Raw genomic sequence first — 16,138 nt, 5'->3', positions numbered from 1 at the left:
ACCGAGGAGCGGCTATGCCCGTACACATACGGAAGCGCTATGCTCCACGCTGGTGATAAACAACTGAGGGTGGCCTCCGGGCCGCGTTAACCTCAGGGAGCCCAGAGCTCAGTGGCTGGCCTCATCGCAATGCCTCCCCTCGGGAGCGCCGCGCGAGGGGGCTAGGCACGGGGGCTACGACTGGGTCACGCCCAGCCATACGCCGCCCAGCCAGGCCCCTCGGGCCTGGTTCGTCGTTCGTCTCTCCCCGAGCGAAGCCAAGGTATGAAGGCCGTTTGAGCGTCAAGGGGGACCCCTGAGCATCGCGACTCAGGGGCCTAACTGGTCCCGTAGCCCATCACTCCTTAGTTCCGAAAGGCTATGCTGGGTGAGGTACGCGCGGGGCCGGGCTCTGCAGACGTAGAACGGTAGCCCCGCTTACATCTCACCTCATCACCCGCTGTTTGCGCGTCAAGGGGGACTCCTGAGCATCGCGACTCAGGAGCCTAACTGGCTCCGTAGCCCCTCACTCCTTAGTTCCGAAAGGCTATGCTGGGTGAGGTACGTGCGGAGTCGGGCTGTGCAGACATAGAGCGGAAGATACACCTACATCACGCTTCCCTACTTGTTGTTCGTGCGCCAAGGGGGACTCCTGAGCATCGCGACTCAGGAGCCTAACTTGTCACGTAGCCCCTCACTCCTTTGGTCCCGTCCTGGTTTCCGGTCGGGGCTAATGCTGGGTGAGGCACGCGCGGGGCCGGGCTCTGCCGGCGTAGAACACAAGCAAGTAGGGAAGAAAAGCATAAAATTCAAGGAATTTAAAAGCAAATATTACAACCCATACTGTCGTCTTAGTACCAAACGCAAGTTTAAATGCCTCCCCGAGGCGTGATGCATGTGCAGGAATTGAAAGAAGAACAGGGATGGAATGGAGTCACTTGTCGGCGGTGAAGCTGTGTGGAGTGGCTTCGCCTCATGGAGCAGCAGGGCCGGCATCGCCTTGCTTTGGCCTGGTGCTGAAGGCCCGGAACTTCCCCAGCAGCGCCTCCGCGCGCCCCTTCACGGCTTCGACAGCGGCGGCAGCACCCTTGCTGCTCACCGGTTCCAGCAGGCCGTCGAGGTCGGCGCTGGGATCGCGAAGGTAGATGTGGGTGAAGACCCGCGTTAGCGCAGCAGAAGATAGGACCTGCGCCTCTGTTGGGGCTGAATCTCTCAACCCCTCTTCTTCTTCCTCTAGCTGCTGTCTCTCACAACTCAAGGAAGAAACACAGGAACACAAGAAGTTTGGTGAGCTGCTGTTTCACACAACCGAAGCTCTTTTTCTTCTCTCTATTCACTTGTGTTGAAATAAACATGCTCTACCACACTTAAGTACCACGCACGCACGCACAGCCTGGGCACACTTGCCCATTAACACCACCAACAAACTAGCGCATGCACGCACTAACCCAGGCCACTAACACACACATGCAGCTAACAAGAATTGACCACATCTACTACTACGGACCTCTTCTCAAGGCCTCAACAGTCTCCTATCCATCAGCTCCAACTTGTTCAGGTCGTTCCCTTCAGAGCTTCATGCATCACCGTCTCACACGGCAAGCTAGCTTCACGCCACAGCTTGGACTTTCTCCATGCATGCTCTCAGAACTGAAACATCCTACTCTAGCTACATGCAGAAAGAAAGCAAACTAAAATGCGGATACAATCAAGATTAAACCTAACATTCTCCTCCTTAATCTTGATTCTTCACTCGTGACGTAGCATTCAGAGAAGAGCCGGCTCGTCCTCGACGCTGAGTAGTGCCTTCTCCTTGTTGTCCTTCTTCTTCTCCAGACACTCCCAAGCAAAATGCCCAAAGTCATCACAGTTATAGCACTGTACCTCGCTCTTGTCTCTGCGCCCTCCACCACGGCCATGTCCGCGGCCACGGCCACGGCCACCACGGCCGCGTCCTCGCGATGAGTCATGCCCTCTCACCATGACGAGCTGCTCTTCTTCACGTGCCATCTCCCGCCCCTTGACGAGCTCCTCGTACGCCTTGAGTGAACCAATGGCCTCCTCCATGGCCATCTTGTTGGTGTCGCCGAACAATGCAATCGATGACGCGACGTGGATGAATTTGTTGGAGACGGCTCGGAGCAGCTTCTTCATGACGTACTTCTCCTCCATTGCATCACCAAGCTCACGGATGCGCCCCACGAGCGTCGTGAACCTCGCCGCGAAATCATCCACGAACTCCGCATCACCCATCTTGAGGCCATCAAATTATGAGCGCAAGGATTGAACCCTCGCCTCTCGGACGCGCTCGACGCCCACATGCATGGAGCGTAGCGCCGCCCACAACTCGGCTGCGGTCTCCTTCTCCGCAACTCGCAGCAGCGTCGAGTCGTCGATGGACAGGGAGATGATCATCATGGCCATATCCTCCTTTCCCTTGTCGACCTCCAATGAGGCCTCGCGATCAACGGCACCCCACGCGCCGTTGGCATGCAAGAGGTACTTCATCCTCATTGCCCATGCCGCGTAGTTCGTCCTCGTGAGCAGCGGGAATGGGAGCTTCCCCGCCGCCGTTGTCGCCGCTGTCGCGGCAGCCGCCGTCGCCGCCGAGTCGCTCGGCACCAACGCTCCACTCACTGAAGAGTCACGCGGCATCGCCTTCGTCATCACCTAGCTCCGATACCAAATGTTGGGGCTGAATCTCTCAACCCCTCTTCTTCTTCCTCTAGCTGTTGTCTCTCACAGCTCAAGGAAGAAACACAGGAACACAAGAAGTTTGGTGAGCTGCTGTTTCACACAACCGAAGCTCTTTTTCTTCCCTCTATTCACTTGTGTTGAAATAAACATGCTCTACCACACTTAAGTACCACGCACGCACGCACGCACAGCCTGGGCACACTTGCCCACTAACACCACCAACAAACTAGCGCATGCACGCACTAACCCAGGCCACTAACACACACATGCAGCTAACAAGAATTGACCACATCTACTACTACGGACCTCTTCTCAAGGCCTCAACAGACTCCTATCCATCAGCTCCAACTTGTGCAGGTCGTTCCCTTCAGAGCTTCATGCATCACCGTCTCACACGGCAAGCTAGCTTCACGCCACAGCTTGGACTTTCTCCATGCATGCTCTCAGAACTGAAACATCCTACTCTAGGTACATGCAGAAAGAAAGCAAACTAAAATGCGGATACAATCAAGATTAAACCTAACAGCCTCGGCCTCGGCCGTGGGGCCGATGCCAAGGGCGACATCCCCAAGGGCCTTAACCAGGAAGGGAAGTAGCTTGGTGGGGCCGTCTCCATCACCGGCTAGCGGGCTATCCAGGCCGCTCTCGTAAAGCGTCTTCAGCGAAGCGCGGGCATCTTTCTCCATGTCCGCGAAGGCCACGCGATCGTCGGCGAGGACCCGAGCCTTGGCGTCCAGCTCGACCTTTGTCACCTCCAGCTCCTTCTTCAACGTGCCTAAGCGGTCGCGGCGCTTCTTGAGCTTGGCCTCCCAGTCCTCGAGCGCCGCCTCGCGCGCCTTCGCCCTCTTCTCCTGCTCTTGGCGAAGGCGGACCGCCTCCGCAAGTTGGCCTCGCAAGCCTTGCAGCTCGTCCTCCAACTCCTTGCAGCGGCCACGGACCCCAACCACCTCTACCAGGGCCGCGTCTCGGGCAGCCTTCGCCTCGAGGGTGGCCTCCCTCTCTCCGTCACAGGCCGTTGAGGCCTGAACCAACGCCGCCCGAATCGAAGCATCATAACGAATCCACCCCGAAGCCAGTTCCAGGCGCCCGGCCACCAGGCAAGGGTCGGCGCCGAGAAGATCCTGCCAAAGCCGGTCCAGTTCAGCAACGGCACGCTCCAGGATGGAAGAAGAGGGCAGAGAAACATCGGTGCGCTCCAAGACAGCAGGAGGAGTTGGGGAAGCAGCGGTCGGTGGAACGGGAGGAGAAGGTAGCAGCGGCGAGGCCGCAGTGTCCCGAGGCGGAGTCCGCTGCGCCTCCACAGCCGTAGCAGCGGCGCCAGACGAGGGCACCTCGGGAGTCGCTCGAGCCATGGGGGCTGGGCCCGCCCCAACCAGCTCAGCCAAGCCTCGCAAGGATGAGCGGGCAGGAGAGGCCCGCGCATCATGATCTCCCTCCCCTGCAGGCAGAGGCGTCGCCGTAGATGGGGCCTCGGGGGCTCCCTTCGGCTTCTTCTCCATGGGCACCAGCCTATTCAAGAGAAGCAATCATCAAGCCTCGTCGGCGGAACGAGAAACAAAAGATCAAGGATCAAGCACTTATGGGTCGTCGCCAGAAAGCTCTAGCTGCCTCCGGCCATACTTGAAGCCTGAGAGCCGGCTGGAGGGGTCGACCTCAGAAGCAGAAGGCGCGTCCACGGTTCGCCCCGGAGTCAGGACGGACCCGCGGGGGATCGACCCGGTCCTGCCCTTCTTCGGGATCGGGGGCGAGCTCCCGCTACCTAGCACGTCATCGTCATCATCATCGCTCAGCGAAAGGCGGAGAGTACGGGACTTGCGCTGGGGAGGGAGAGCCCTGGACTCTTCATCAGTTGCCTCGGAGTCAGGGCCCTCCTCCCGCTCCTCTTCGCCCCCCTCTTCGCCGGAGTCACCGGAGGACACGTCCACCGGTCCCTCGGGAGCCACCGCGGGCACGAGCCCGCCCCCGTTGAAAACGGGCATGGACTTCACCACCAGCTTCCAATCGTCGCGAAGGAACAGGGGCGCGGGCGCGCCCTCCAACCTTGCTACCTTGCCCCCGACCAGGGATTGGAGGACCGCGGTCAAATCCTCTTCGCTCACAGCCGCGGGGCTCGGATGAGGCCTCCACATTGGAGGAGAGTACTGCCGAAGCGGGGCCAATTGGTGCTCCAGGAACTCCCTCAGCAGCGACGCGCCGGTCAGCTTAGCCGCCGCCGCGCTGGCCAGCTTCAGGTCCGCATCCATCTTCTCCAGCACTGGCTTTGCGCGGGGGTCCGTGAGCTCCGCTCGGCACCAGTCGCTGGAACTCACGGGCTGCTCCATGGGAAGGATCAGTCGAGGGTGGATGCGCCCAGCGTCTACCAGGATCCACCTGCTCCTGAAGCCCTCGATCCTCTTCCCGGGACTCGACATAGTGATGGCGCCGCCGCACGCGATGAAGCCCGCGCACGCAGAAGGGGAACCACGGGTGACCCGGAGGTAGAAGTACTGGCGCAGCAAGGCCACTGAGGGCTGCACCCCCACATGAGCCTCGCAGTAGTAGGCGAAGATCGCCAGAAGAAGGATGGAGTTGGGGTGGAGATGCAGAGCTTGCAAGTTCTAATGGCGGAGGACAGAGAGGAAGAACTCAGAGAAAGGAGGCACCAATCCCGCAGTAATGGATCTTACGAAAAGAGGGTAGAAGGTGCTCCCTCGGCCCTCAGGGGTGGTGTAGCCGACCTTGAACACCTGCGCCCCGTCGATGCCCTGCGCCGCTGCCATCCGGTGCAGCCGGGCGAGGCTCGCCTCCGACACGTTGGGCGAGTCCAAAGCAGGCAAGAACCAAGCTTCGGCCGGGGACTGGCGAGGCGCCATGGCTACCTAGGTCAAGCAGATGGAGCAGATCTAGAAACTTAGAGGGAGAGAGGAGAGACGCAAGAAAGGGGATCTGAGCAGCGGCTGAAGAAGGAGAAGAGCAAAGCCGGAGCAGATGCCATGCCTTTTAATAACCTGCGCAGTTGCAGGAGCACCCACGTCCAATCAACCGCCACGCAGCGCCCAAGGCCGCAGGCTGTTAGGGCCCGCGGCGCTTCGCCCTTGCCCTTTCGCCTCTCGGCACGGCCAAGTCCATGCGCGCCTTGGGCCCGGGGGCTACTGTCGGTGTTCTGGGAACGGGGGTCCCCAGACTTGCCTGCCTGCGGCCTGTGGTGTGGCTCAAATGGGGGCCCAGCGCGGCCCATCTTCATCAACATAGGGCTCAAGACCCTCGCGAGGGGCCAAGCCTCGCGGGGCGGACGACACGGCGCATCCTCAGGCGCAGCCTCCTTAGGCTGGCTTGCAAGGAGGCGGAGAGATCAAGGCGGGGTACCTCGCGAGGTGCCCATGATGCAAGCCATGACGATCAAGGATGCCAGGCGTGCGCCAGCCGCGCAGCGTTCCCCTTTCCTCTTTGGTGCAAAGGGGGCAAGCGCAGGCGAGAAGATCAAGCAAAGGCACCCATTTCGGTGCAACGAGACCAAGACCAGTCCAACGGTGGGAAGGAGGTCACCATGGAGCCCAGGACGGCGTCACCAGAGGGACTTTAGCAGGCGAGGACCAACTTTAGTCCGGATAAGTGTACCAGATGTTCCCCTTCGAATTGGCCAATTGTTGGCGCCCTTCCCGCTCAAATATTTGGGGAGAGGCCTAGGGCCTTTGCCTATAAGTAGGACTAGCCACCCCTAGGGTAGAGGCATCTGGAAGAGACATCTGATCGAGCATTCAGAGCAAGCATAGAGCAGGTATAGAGAGAGAGAGAAGGGCGATTGAACTCCCCCTAGCAGTTCATCCCCCTAGCCAAGAACAGACCCTCGCGAGGCTGTTCTCCCTTGTATTGTTCATCCTCATCAGCCCAAGAGGCAATCCACCCACCACAAACTAGAGTAGGGTATTACACCACAATGGTGGCCCGAACTAGTATAAACCCTGTGTCTCTTGTGCTGTTCTTTTTATAGTTTAGATCCTTGCGAGACGGAGAGGTAGAGGGCATCATCTCCGCGCGCACCCCAGAGTACGAACCTTAAGGGTCTGCCGGAACCCGTGATCCGACAACATGCAAGTATTAAAAGGAGAGTCACGGCATGCATGCATGCGTTGTAATTAATGCATCGGTAAACGCAAATTATTGAAATATATCGAGTGTAGTGCTTTGATGTGTCGCGTCAACGCGTACATCAACGAGAAGTTTGATTATCCTCTCCCTCGCCGACTTAACTGCACCTGCCTTTGGCTGTATGACAGGTTGGCCACACACCTACCGGGCCCACCTGTCATACACGCAAAGGCAGGAGCGTCCGTCCCTCGCCCATGAGCGTGGTGGCTGGCAAGAATAGGAGAAGCTTTCGCTACACACTCTCCCTCCCGCACGGAGTGGACATGCAGCAGTTCAATCGGTGTCAGATGGCCAGAAGCGTACTGTAGTACTCCTCCATGTTGGAAATATGCCCTAGAGGCAATAATAAATTAGTTATTATTATATTTCCTTGTTCATGATAATCGTTTATTATCCATGCTATAATTGTATTGATAGGAAACTCAGATACATGTGTGGATACATAGACAACACCATGTCCCTAGTAAGCCTCTAGTTGACTAGCTCGTTGATCAATAGATGGTTACGGTTTCCTGACCATGGACATTGGATGTCATTGATAACGGGATCACATCATTAGGAGAATGATGTGATGGACAAGACCCAATCCTAAGCCTAGCACAAAGATCATGTAGTTCGTATGCTAAAGCTTTTTTAATGTCAAGTATCATTTCCTTAGACCATGAGATTGTGCAACTCCCGGATACCGTAGGAATGCTTTGGGTGTACCAAACGTCACAACGTAACTGGGTGACTATAAAGGTGCACTACAGGTATCTCCGAAAGTGTCTGTTGGGTTGGCACGAATCGAGACTGGGATTTGTCACTCCGTGTAAACGGAGAGGTATCTCTGGCCCACTCGGTAGGACATCATCATAATGTGCACAATGTGATCAAGGAGTTGATCACGGGATGATGTGTTACGGAACGAGTAAAGAGACTTGCCGGTAACGAGATTGAACAAGGTATAGGGATACCAACGATCGAATCTCGGGCAAGTACAATACCGCTAGACAAAGGGAATTGTATACGGGATTGATTAAGTCCTTGACATCGTGGTTCATCCGATGAGATCATCGTGGAACATGTGGGAGCCAACATGGGTATCCAGATCCCGCTGTTGGTTATTGACCGGAGAACGTCTCGGTCATGTCTGCATGTCTCCCGAACCCGTAGGGTCTACACACTTAAGGTTCGGTGACGCTAGGGTTATGGAGATGTTAGTATGCGGTAACCCGAAAGTTGTTCGGAGTCCCGGATGAGATCGCGGACGTCACGAGGAGTTCCGGAATGGTCCGGAGGTAAAGAATTATATATAGGAAGTGCTATTTCGGCCATCGGGACAAGTTTCGGGGTCATCGGTATTGTACCGGGACCACCGGAAGGGTCCCGGGGGTCCACCGGGTGGGGCCACCTGCCCCGGGGGGCCACATGGGCTGTAGGGGGTGTGCCTTGGCCTATATGGGCCAAGGGCACCAGCCCCAAGAGGCCCATGCGCCAAGAGATGGGAAAAGGGGAGAGTCCTAAAAGGGGAAGGCACCTCCGAGGTGCCTTGGGGAGGATGGACTCCTCCCCACCCTTGGCCGCACCCTTCCTTGGAGGAAGGGGCAAGGGCTGCGCCTCCCCCTCTCCCTTGGCCCTATATATAGTGGGGAAAAAGGAGGAGCAAACCAATCTAAGGCCTGGCGCCTCCCTCTCCCTCCCATGACACATCTTCCTCCTCCCGCAGCGCTTAGCGAAGCCCTGTTGGAATCCCGCTACTTCCACCACGCCGTCGTGCTGCTGGATCTCCATCAACCTCTCCCTCCTCCTTGCTGGATCAAGGGGTGGGAGACGTCTCCGTTCCGTACGTGTGTTGAACGCGGAGGTGCCGTCCGTTCGGCGCTAGGATCATCTGTGATTTGAATCACGACGAGTACGACTCCATCAACCCTGTTCTCTTGAATGCTTCCACGCGCGATCTACAAGGGTATGTAGATCCATTCCTCCCTCGTTGCTAGATGACTCCATAGATAGATCTTGGTGACACGTAGGAAAATTTTGAATTTATGCTACGTTCCCCAACACTCCAGTGCAGTAGTACTCCATCATTGTTCGACTTCCCGAAGAGGCAAAGAGCCAAGCGCAGCCCGGACGCTCGTGTGGCAGTTTCATGTGTAGAGTAGTCTAGGATAGCGTGTACCGTGCCTGTAAGCTTAAAATCGTTGTGGTCGGCTCCATGCTATGTGGCCGTCTCGAAGTTTTAAAAAATATATTAAAATAGTCTACTGGCCCTACCTGACACCCTCGTGATTGTAGTTTGCACGCTCATGTGGTCAAGACAGGAATATATATTTTAGTTTGTTTTTTTTTCGAAATGGGGGGACTCCCCGGCCTCTACATCAAAACGATGCATACGACCACATATATTTTAATTTGTGGTGGGTAAATGTTATAGGTTACAGCAAATATATTGTACACTACGGGTCTTTCAGCCAAGTTTAGAGGCAAGCATGTGGGGCCATTGCTATAATGTGTCGCGTCAACTCGTACAACGAGGAGAAGCTTGATTTTACTACACTTCTTCTCCCTCACCCATGCGCGCGGTTGCTCGCAAACAAGGACAGGATTTTGCTTAGTAGTACTTCTACAACAAGCTATCCGTCCCGCTCGCGGTGGACGGACATGCAGCAGTGGATTCGACACTGTAGAAGCAGTAGTAGTAACATCATTGTTCGTCTTCTTGAAGAGGCAAAGAGCCAAGCGCAAACCGAATGTTGCAGTTGCGAACATTGGAGCATGCATATAGCCAGGCTCTTGCATGAGACAAAATTGCTATGTGAGCCCACTATTGTACTAGTACGTACAACTACTTGCTAGTATAGCCCTGTAAACCAGAAAGGAGTATTTGCCCTTCTAGAGATTTCAAGAAGTGACTAGACTACACCGAGACGGAGTACATATGGAGCTAAATGAGTGAATCTGCACCGTAAATAAATACGTACTAGTTCTATCATTTTCCTCTCCGAGGTGCACGATATTGAGTATACTGACTAGTCTCTTTTTGACCCGCATTTACATTTTTTTATATAGTACGATGCAAGCGCTCATATACACTCGCATACACTCACCCCTATGAACGCACACACGCATGGCACTATCATTTTGAAATTTACGAAGTCACCATAGGCACCTCATCGTCGACGGGTCCATAGGTGCTTGAATGCCAAGGAGGGAGAGGGTAGCGGTTCCCGAGACATTGAACAGTCAATGATGCATCCTCAATTACATGCAGAGGGAATTAATTGGAGAAGCAGAATAGAGCCAGCACGATGTGAATGCAACAGAGTTTGGACTCTCATATAATAAAGGCGCCCCACCACTCCAATCCATCTACTCCCAAGTCTCTGCGCAACACTGCTCACTCCAATCCAAGACCAAGTGACCAGAAGCCACAAGCACCTATGGAGGCGATGGACGCGAGCGGCAGTCGGCTGTGCCAAATCATCCAAGGCACCGGCCTGCGGCCCCGCACCGCGCAGCGTTTCCAGACAGTGCTGGCGACCGCAGGCATCGTAGCCCTCACCGACGCCGTCTTCACCTCTCGCATGGATGACATGATGGTCAACTCCATCCGCAAGTTCACCGCCGTCAAGAAGCACGCGGACGACCTTGCCATACTGCTCCAGCCCGCGCGCCCAGGCTCCTCATTGCCTGCCACCCTCATCGGCGTTCATGGTGACAAACTCTTTCAAGCCCTGGTGGCCCTGCAGGTGCCGGAGGTCGCGACGAAGAATGTGCACCTCGAGGCCGCGCTCGCCGCGCAACGCCTCGCCATGCAATAAACCGTCGACCTGCACATCCATGTCTACGGGGAAATCGTCTACATAGGCCAGTACAAGGAAAGCGAGGATAGAAAGATGTTGGCCTTCTTCCAGCGGCTGGAATCTTTGGACGCCATTGTTCAGAAGCACGTCGACTTGGCCACGAAGGCTGCTGCAACTTAGGCGTCGTTCGGTGGGCCGGCGCCCTGAGTCGAGGAGGTGGACGTCGTCGATGGATGCATCTCTTCTTCTTGCCTCCTGTAACCAGCACTGCATCGCCTCGTGGCCTTAATGTTTTATTAGTATAGTACTCCCTTCGTTCCCAAATCTAAGTCTTTCTAAAGATTCCAGCAAGTGACTACTACATACGGAGCAAAATGAGTGAATCTACACTCTACACTATGTCTACATACATCTGTATGATGTATTCCATTTGAAATAGTATCTAAAAAGGCTTATATGTATGAACGGAGGGAGCATATGACATTTTTATTCCAGTCGTAACGTTTTCACTGTGAGGTGGGGCCGCAGTTGAGCAAACCCACCCCGCCCACCGGGCGTCGGCCGAGTTTAGAATTAGAAGAGAGAAACGAGGGAGGAGAGCTAGCTGTAGCACGGACGCTGTTGTCAGATGGGACTCGTGTTTATAGAATAGGAGTACCGAGCACTCGTGCCTCTTTTTTTCTTTTTTGAGGGAAAATTAGTCATATGTGTAGTACCTCTAGTTGGGTGCGTGCGACCTATAGCTGTCATCACTTTAGGTCTCCTTTTCGAACCGCGGCTACGCTTCACAGTACATATTATTTCACGCATTTATCCTCCTATATGTACTCCTAGGCTATTTCCACGTGCTCCCATTCGCCGACATGTGGGACATAGAGCATCTGGGTCATAGTGCATGCACGACTCGGAGCATATGCCGGGGTACTTTACATTTCAGACCTCATGAATTTCATGCAAACCCCCCGCAGAAGAATAAATAAATGAATGAATTACTACATGAAACCAGATTATTTTCGTGGAAACCGGAGCATGTTCATTAAATTTTGGACATAACACGTTTATAAAAAATGATCGGACCGAAACCAGTCTAAGCGCCTCTTTGATTTTTCCCGCAAAAAAGGGCCTCTTTGATTCACAGGATACTGAAAACACAGGAATGGGGAAAGTATGATGGCGATGAACCAAGACGAGGAGAACTCTAACTCAGTTAGAGGTTAGAGTTAGATTATAACCCTGAACTAACTCTAAACCAAAGAGGTGTATGGATGGCAGGGTTAGATTACCAATAAATGCTCTATCTGAATCATTTGACTACTTTGGACCCTATTTCCTGCCGGATTTGGAGGGTGCTTGGATACGTTTTAGTTCCATGACTAAAAGTAGTGAGACTAAAACTTTCTAGCCTCACCCATGCTTGGATCCAAATACTAAAGAGACTAACATCAAGTTAATGAGCATTTATTATCCTCCACACCCTCCAATCCAGAACTCGCATGTGTTAAAGGAGAAGAGTTAAATGAGGTGAGAGATGACTAATCCACATTTTAGTAGGGGTACCCCTGACTAAATTTTTTTTGTCTCAAGACTAGTTTTAGACCCTCTTTAGTCAGGGGTGCTTGGAACTTTTAGCCTCTTAAAGAGAATATTTTCAGTCAGACTAAAATAAGTCCCTTGGATCCAAGCACCCTCTTGGTGTGGCCGGCTCTTCTGTGGCCTCCTCCCGCTCACAATTGACATAAACGAACCATCTATACAAATCAAGCATGCAAAACATGATAATTTTTACTTTGTCCATACAAATGAGATATCCCACTTAAACATACAAGTCGTCAATCAAGCTTCACAAAATAAAAAAACACTTCATGAAAAAAGAATGAGCTAACTCATCACAGAAGTCATTCACGATAGGGAGGGAGCCCGGAGCCCCTCACGCACTGAGGGAGGAGCTCTCCATTGTCGCTCTGGAGGAGGGCTCTGTAGAGCCCAAGCCCCGGGAACCCCTCCGACGCTGGCCCTTGCGAGTTGAGGTCGACACCGGCATGGGTAGCAGGGCCGCTTGCCGCCGACTGGGAACTTAATCTTTGGGCCTCTAGAAATAATGCAAGCCTGTAACAAAAATACCTAGAAAGGAGAACTGAATCTTTTGGCCTCTAGAAATAATGCAAGCCTGAAACTGAAATACCTAGAAAGGTGAACTGAATCTTTGAGCCTCTAGAAATAATGCAAGCCTGAAATTGAAATACCTAGAAAGGTGAACTGAATCTTTGGGCCTCTAGAAATAATGCAAGCCAGAAATTGAAATACCTAGAAAGGTGACCTGAATCTTTGGGCCTCTAGAAAGATTTATTACCTCCTCATGCAGCATCAAACAATTCCATGCATGCACCACAAATCTATACCATGTTTGATCAGGATCTACTTTTCCAAATCAGAATTAGCGCTAGAGCAAGCAAGATCACTGATATGGCCGTGAGACAGAGAAGGAACAAACAAACTCACCCCTCTTGCGACCCCCCTGGTAGATGCGCCGCTGCCGTGCATGAAAGAGGGAGAAAAATGACTGGTGAAGGGGGAGCGGGGCGACCTTCGAAGGCCAGAGGGAGAGGGCAGCCGAAGTAGGGCGGCGGAGGCCGGAAGGAGAGGGCGGCCGGAGGAGAGAGAGGGCGAGCGACCCTATGGGGAACAGAGAGGAGTCGTGTGATAGGTGGGGGGGGGGGAGCGATCTGGTGTGGGCAGGGGAGATTTTTTAGTTCTCTTCTAGTGGGCCCGAGGATAACTAACCCAATTAGAACCTCTCCACTGGGCTAGTTTTTTTAGCTGGGTTAGAGCAAACTAGCTCAAACTAACCCCTCTTTTTTCGATAATTTGAGGCTATTTCAACCCAAACTAGCTCTAACTCAGGGATCCAAACAAAGAGGAGTGTTACTGTACTTGCTACAGTGTGGACCGTAGCACATTGTTTTTTATGGCCATATCACCACATTGTTTTCTACTGCTGGTTCACTGGGCTACCGTGGTTTGCACTGCTGGTTCACTGGGCTGCGTGGTTCGCACTCCTCCACCTGAGTAGTACTCCCTCCGTTCCTAAATATAAGTCTTCGTGGATATTTCACTATGGACCACATATGGATGTATATAGATGCATTTAATGTGTAGATTCACTCATTTTTCTCCGTATGTGGTCCATAGTGAAATCTCTCCAAAGACTTATATTTAGGAACAGAGGGAGTAGTATAGTACTAGTATACACCGCATCATTCTTTGCTCCTTCTTACTACTCCGACATGTGGGAGAGGCAACATCCGGGTCAACGTGTCATGCACCAGATTAGAGCGCGGAACGGAAGGGGGGCATCACCCCGGTCGGAGCACCAGTAATTCATGACTATAGTGAGTGGTCATATCATAAGTCTTTCCAGCAGTAACGCGCCGTCAAATCGCACAGCCCCACTCGCTCACCCTCCTCGCCTATCTGTCAAAACGCCTACCCGAAAACTGCCGCGCGTACTGCCCGGGAAAAGCCCCGCCCTCAACTTTTAACTACACAAAAATAGTTCGAGCTTGTTCGTTCTATATAAATACAGTAAGTACTGTATGTTTATTCACCCATGGGGTTGTTCAATGAATGGAGGGGCGGGGAGCACAAGTGAACAATACTGTAGTACTACCAGTAGTAAGTAGGAGTCGTACAGTAGTCACCTTAAATAGAGAGTTTCTTTTCTTTAATGCCACGTACACAAATTGAAACGCTTGTTGTGGAGAGAAAAAAGATAATCACTCCACTATATATGGACGCAGGGGCCTGAGTGCTTGCTTTACCAGGGTTGCTCTATTCATTCTCTCATCCTCTCCAGATATAAACAAGACAGCGGTAGCGACATTTTCTCTCTGCTCACCGCTGGTCACAGATCCGGCCGGATCCCTTCGGCCGGTGTGTGTAGAGGACTAAAAGGTGCATCGTTCACGCGGTCATCGCCACCGAGGGAGGAAACCCACAGCTGCCGGAGGGGCCCGATCCTCGGCCCGTGCCGTTTTCTCCGACACAGCGCCAGCTCGGGAGGTCCTCTGACCCTTCTTCCTCCCTACCGTATTGTCCGCAGATTCGACCTGCCGCCGCCGACATCCCGGCGACCCTCAGGTATAAGTTCTTCGAAAGCGGCCTTGCTCTACTGCCCCAGCTCCCCATGTGTCTGTATGTGCATCTTTTTATACTCCCATCAGCTCTTCCAAAGCCACCTAAATTTTTAGTATTATTAGAGGTAAAGTTACTTCATGCATTCGAATCTAGGGCTTTGTTCAAACAACGAAGAAAGGGGGGAAAGTTGTAGCATGAATCTAGGACTTGATTCAAAGAGGAAATAATATGGTGAAAGTAGTAGGGACCGGATACCCAACCGGTCTCTTGGTTGAAAAGGGAAATAATGGGAAAATGTAGTACAAACTGGATAAGGAACATATCTATTATTGGTTGAAAAAAGGATAGAAAGTGGCGGCTGGTGGACAAGTCAACAGAGTATGCCCAGGATTAGATTTGCTGCCATCACATAGTAAAAGGTCTCCAGGATTAGATTTGCTGCCCTCACATAGTAAAAGGTCTCAGGATTAGATTTGCTGCCCTCACATAGTAAAAGGTCTCAGTATTAGATTTGCTGCCCTCACATAGTAAAAGGTCTCTAGGATTAGATTTGCTGCCCTCACATAGTAAAAGGTCTCAGGATTAGATTTGCTGCCCTCACATAGTAAAAGGTCTCAGTATTAGATTTGCTGCCCTCACATAGTAAAAGGTCTCTAGGATTAGATTTTCTGCCCTCACATAGTAAAAGGTCTCCAGGATTAGATTTGCTGCCCTCACATAGTACAAGGTCTCCAGGATTAGGTTTGCTGCCCTCACATAGCATGAACAAACTCGGCATCACCACTTTATGCCTCCTTGTAGGTACATTGTGCTGATGCGCTCACTGTCGCATGTCCTTATACCAATCTTTTGCTGTTGTTAATGTAAGGGCGCATGTAAAATGAAGCGATCACACTGTTACCTTAGGGACATGTCTAACAAGTGTTATTGTTAATCTAGTGGCTCCAGTGATAAGATGCAATTAAACTGTGTTACAAATGGCACTCCTGCTGTTTTCCCCAGTATGATAAGTAAGTTGCTCCTTTACGCTGCTGAGTGTCCTGGTGTCCCCACGGTCCCATGCCCTTAAACCAACTCTTTAGCTGCTGTTGATTTACTGTGTCTGGTAAACAAGCAATGCCACCATTAAAGTAATCCCATATTTGAGGAATCTCATTTTTGATCGTAATGCTTCTGGTAACATGAAGCATTGCTGACGTTTTAAAATTTCTACTGTCCTTGCTTGATTGCCATGAACATAATTAAGATGCTTCTTTTCATTTTGTATATGTTTCGTATATTCTTATTGACCAGCAACTATTTACTTTCTATCTTTTTGTGCAGATAGGGATATCCATTTCACCTTGTTGCTATTGTGACCTTTTGGTGAACTTCACAAAACACTTTTTTTGGAATGAGTGTCTTGTGCAGTTCAA

General features: G+C 52.5%; 1 pseudogene; it reads right to left on the bottom strand.

Annotated features, from left to right (window-relative positions):
* Positions 1-1,849: 1,849 nt before the first annotated feature.
* On the bottom strand, positions 1,850-2,493 carry LOC147967611 (uncharacterized; annotated as a pseudogene).
* Positions 2,494-16,138: the final 13,645 nt, after the last annotated feature.

Source organism: Triticum urartu, chromosome 5A (genome assembly GCF_056163025.1).
Source record: "Triticum urartu cultivar PI428250 chromosome 5A, HENAU_Tu73, whole genome shotgun sequence".
NCBI lineage: Eukaryota > Viridiplantae > Streptophyta > Magnoliopsida > Poales > Poaceae > Triticum > Triticum urartu.
Note: the sequence above shows the minus strand (reverse complement) of the source record. Positions and strands in the feature narration are given on the sequence as shown.